We start from the raw sequence: 4,972 nt of genomic DNA on the forward strand, positions 1-4,972 counted from the left end.
GGCACTGGCAGAGGCTGGCACACTTCTTCAGGGAGTTCTGGTTTGCAAAGCAAAGCAGCGATCCCACAGAAATCAGGCTGAGAAGGGTATGGCTTGAACAAGAGATTTCCCAGCTCAGCTCCTTTAAAAGCTGGGGGCGGGGAGGGGGAAGAAAAAACTTGTTAGGAAACACAGAAACACACCCGTGACATTTAACAGCCTTAAAGCCCCACAATTTTTCCTCCCTGTGTTCCTTCAGAGGTTTACCTAGATGCATAACAGCGACTGCAACGGGACAAAGCCAGCAGTTTTCAGAAACCCTGAGACTTGTGTGAACATTGAAAGTTGTACAGTGTCTGTGTTAATAGTTATTTCCCTAAGTCCAATTTATTCCACGGGAATTAACACAAAATGGCACTAAAGAGGATAGTAACCATCTTCTCCATCAAGGTGAGGGTGGGGAAGGAGAGGACAGATGGGTTTGGCTGGATTCTTGTCGCATACATCGCAGAGCAGCTCTGCTGACCACCACACCACCCAACCCTATGCGGCTCCGGCAGATGCACAATAAGTCTGCAGAATAAGCAGCGGGGAGGAACTGACAATTTAAGACGCTTGAAAGAAAAAGTGAGATTTGTTTTCCCATTTCCAGAGATGTTTCCACAAACAGCCGTTCCATCACCTGCTGAGTTTAGATGACCTTCTTGCAGTCTTTGGCCAGCTGAGATCAGACACGTGGAGGTTTCCAGCCCGTGCAATGCTCACCAGCACGGATGCTGGGGGCTGGCCTCCTCCCTGCGCTGCAGGGCCACATCCATCTGGGGCTGACGGATCAGGAACACCCCTAACCCCCAGCTGCCTAAAATCACAGCTGATTGCGCGGGTGGATACCTGCAGTCTTTGCCAGGCGAAGTGCCAGCTGCGGTGGGGCCGCAGCATCACAACCTTCAGCTACAGATGTAAACGCGCAGGCTTGCGCGCGAGCCTGTACGGTCCCAGTTGTCAGGGCCACCTGAGCTACCGTCAGGGCGCAGACGTCTCCTCACAAACAGGAGGAAATTGCAGTAACTCCAAAGCATGAAGCTGACGGGGATTCCGCAAAAGCACAGACCCCGACGGAGAGGTGACCCTGAGCCACTCTGCCCCCAGACGCCCTCCTCTTCTGCTGTGCCTGGCGGCCCCTAAGCTCCCCTGCTCTCGGGCTACAGAAGATGGAGAAGCACCCACACGCCTCATGCCCCCGCCGCACAGGACCAGCCCGGCGCTGCTCGCTCCTCTGTTCGATGGTCGCTACCCAAAAGGTCTCCGTTCCCTCCCAGGCACGGATCATCCCCAAAATCACTAGCAACACCCCCCTCCGGCGGACTCCTGCTCCTGCCCGGCCTCCAAAGAAGAAGAAACCGCAGCAGCTTCTCCCCGCCGAACCCACCCCCGCTGGCCCCCGCCGCCGCGGCCTCCCCCAGGTCAGCGGGGGGAGGAGGAGGAGGAGGAGGAGGAGGAGGAGGAGGGGGAGGATCAGACCGGGGAGCTCCCGGCCGGGGCGTGCGCAGGGCAGTGGGAAACCCACCACCAACCGGAGAAAACAGCAGGAAAAAGATCCCCCCCCCCCCCCGCCCCAAAGCTGGGCAGCCTGGAGGCACCCCCCGGGACGGCGGGGACCGGGCGGCGGCCCCCGGCAGCCCCTGCCCCCGCTCCGAGCCGGGGAGGGCAGCGGGAGCCCCGGCCGGGGCGGGATGAGGAGGGCCGGGGATGGGGACGAGCCCCCGGGCGGCCCGGGGAGGCGGCCCGGTGCCGGCGGGGCTCCGCGGAGCGGAGCTGCGGGCTCAGCCCGGGCCGGCGGGAGCGGGCTGGGCCCCGGGCGGAGCGCGGGGAGCGGGGCCGCCCCGGGGGCCTCGCTCGGCCCCGCCGCCCCACGCACTCACCGCTGCCGCCGCCGCCGCCGCCGGGGCCGCAACCGGGAGGGCGGGGCGGGGCGGGGCGGGGCCGCCGCGCACCAGGCTCCATCCCCGAAATAAGTTCGCTCGTCCCCGCATCCCAAAGGATCCTTCTCCGGCTCTTCCCGGCTCTCTGGGGGACGGACGGACGGACGGACGTTTACCCGTCGTGTATCCATCCCCCGCCCCACCGAAGCCCCCAGCCAGGACCAGCAGCCCGGCTGTGCTGGAGGACATCGCGTCGCTCCTTGCAGCAGCCGCCGTGGTTGAACCAGGGGCCCGAGGGCTGCGTGGCGGCGCCGGGAGGCCGTGCCCAGCCTGCCCCAGCGGCGGGGCTTCCCTGTGGGGCTGGTCCCGCAGCCCCCCCGCGCCGCTGTGTCCCGGTGCTGCCTTTCTGCTGTGCAGGATCCGGCGCCCAGTCTGTCCGGATGCGGAGGGAAGAGCCAATACCGCTGCCCATCTCCCAGCACGCCTGGCCAGGGGGAGATTTAAGCTTTAAGCCCCCCCAGGCTGCACTGGGACCCCGCTCCCTGGGTGACAGGGAGGAGGCAGGCCTGGCCTTCCTCTTCCTCCCATCAACTCTTGGGTCCTGCTGCCCCAGACCTGCTCATGGGGCTGCCCCGTCCCCTTTCCCTGGGTCTCCCCGTGGAGACACGCGTGGTTACTGCCCCGCTCCACCAGACACGGGGGCTCAGTGGGAGGAGAGGTGCCGGAGGTCCCGCTCCGGGCTGGACTCGGTGCCAAACGCCCATTTGACGGAGCAGCTGCTCCTGCCGCTGGGCCAGATGTGGGCTCCTGATCGTGACCCAGCAGCCTGGTGGCTTCCTCTCTCTTGTAACTGGAAACCAGTGCTTCAGTGCAAGGGGGAGCTCTGCCGGGGGGGCCGCGTTTGCCCCAGGTCTTGCCGGCCAGGCTGAGGGGAGCTGTGCCCCCGCAGCCCCGGCATCTTCACGGGATCCGCAGTTATTCCTGGAGGAGAGGCTGCGCCATGAGGGGCAGGATACGCCCCTCCCGTGGTCCTTGGGGTGTAAAACAGTGCAAGGGCATCGGCACCCTGGGGAGGGAGGACCTCGGCAGTGTGAGCTTTCCGGCAGGTTCCAGCACCGACTTCAGCAGCGTGCGCATCCCCAGCGCGGCGCCGGGGCAGTTCCCACCAGGAACTGAGCAAAGCGAACTCCCTGAGCACGCAGAGCTGGTGCTGGGCCTGAGTGCTCTGCTGGCTGCTCAGTGACGGAGTAGCAAAGCCAATCTTTGTCCTGACAGGGTTTATTTAGTTTAGTTTCAGTTTATTTCAGTTTAACTATTTAGTGTAATAACTATTATTATTAATAGTTTAATAATAATAAGTTTAAATAGTTTAATAAACTATTATTTAGTTTATTTCAGCTTAACTATCACATTTTGGAGACATATTTATGCAATCGCGAGGCTCTGGAATTACAAGGGGAGGTGGAGAGCTGTTGGGGAGAGGAAACACCCTTACCCAGAAGGGACCCTGACTCATCCCTTGCTGGGATCCGCGTGGCGCAATCAGACTCCAGCAACTCCCTGTCACGCCTGCGGCCGGTCCCAGACCCGCTCAGGTCACCGCACCCTCCCGCCGCCACTGCATGCTCCACCCTGGTGCTTCCTTCGCCCACTGCCGCTCTGTACTGCCAGGCTCCTCTCCTTCTGCTGGGGAGCACAGCCTGGGCCCCCAGAAAGCTCCTTCCTCCCACCCGTGCCTTCTCCAGCTGCACCGTAGCCCGCCAGCCGGTGGGGAGGCAGAGCAAGGGGCGATTTGGGGACAGAAGACCAAATGTCCTGCCACAAGGTGGAAGGAGCCTCCGCAGAGCCACCACCGGGAGCGGCTGCTGCCCACGCAACGAGTGGGGACGGGTGGGGGGAACCTGGCCCCCAGACGGGAGAAGCGCAGGGGTGATGGGGCAGGACCTGGGGACGTCCCTCCTGCTCACCTCCCGCTCGTGGCCACCGTGCTCAGGCATATGGCTGATGCCTAAATTCCCTTCATGTCCAGTCTGCCCGGGAGGTGGGTCTGCAGCGCCGGGCCGCTCTGGGCCCTGGCACCAGGAGGCACCAGGAGGCAAGCTGCAGCTCTCACCGCTTTCGGGGGGTCTGTGTCTGCTGGCTGGGTGGGCTGGGCACAGCCATGTCTATGCCGTCCAACCTACAGCGAGCACAGCGCAGTGTGGCTTTGCCGAGGCAGAGCTCAGCTGGTCAAGTGCGTACAGCCCTGCAAAACCGTTAACCACTTCGTTAGGAAAACGTACCTCGCTGTTGGAATGTATTTCCTACCTGTTTGCTGAATAAGCTCTGACGGTTGGGCCTATAAAGGCAGGAGAAACCTGGAAGGCTCAGACGCTGTACGAGGGCAAGTTTTTCTCACGTCGCAAACACACCCTCAGCAGAGGAAATTGCTTTGTTAAGGTGCTGGAGCGTGGCCAGCCTGTACCTGGGTGGAAGGGTCTTACCGCGGGGTGGGACTTGCAGCCAGGGGAGGAGATCGGAGAGGGCTGATCCTGAGTGCAGTGGGACAAGCAGGAGCACCCCTTGGTGCTGCTGAGGCTGCGGGGCACTGGTGGGACCCGTGCAGGACCAGTCAGGGCAGAACCGGCTCCAGCTCCCTCCAGCAAAGCCCCTGAGGGTATTCAGCCAAGTTCATGGCCAGCATGGTGCACCGTGCCCCCCTCACTCCTACCCCGGGGCCGGACTGGGCGCTGTGGGGTGTGTACCGCCAGGCCGGGGGGATGGCAGGGACGTGGTCAGACCCGGCGCAACCCAGGACGGTGGCTGTGGTGACAGCAACCATCACGAGCCTGCACGGGCTGCGTGCATGGCGGTGGGTGCTCACCACCGCACTGCAGCGTGTGCGGGGCTCCCTGTGGCCACGGGCATTGCATCCCGACGGTCAGCCGGAGCCGCCACACCCAGATGGTCAGCCGTGGCTGTGGGTGCCCTGTCCTGCTGGTTGGGTGGCCATGGCTGAGCTGCCACTGGGCATGTGGAGCAGGGACAGGGCGTGGGGAGGCGAAGCGAAGAGACGCGCAATGAGGCTCAGC

The sequence above is a fragment of the Platalea leucorodia genome (assembly GCF_965183815.1).
Source record: "Platalea leucorodia genome assembly, chromosome: 5".
NCBI lineage: Eukaryota > Metazoa > Chordata > Aves > Pelecaniformes > Threskiornithidae > Platalea > Platalea leucorodia.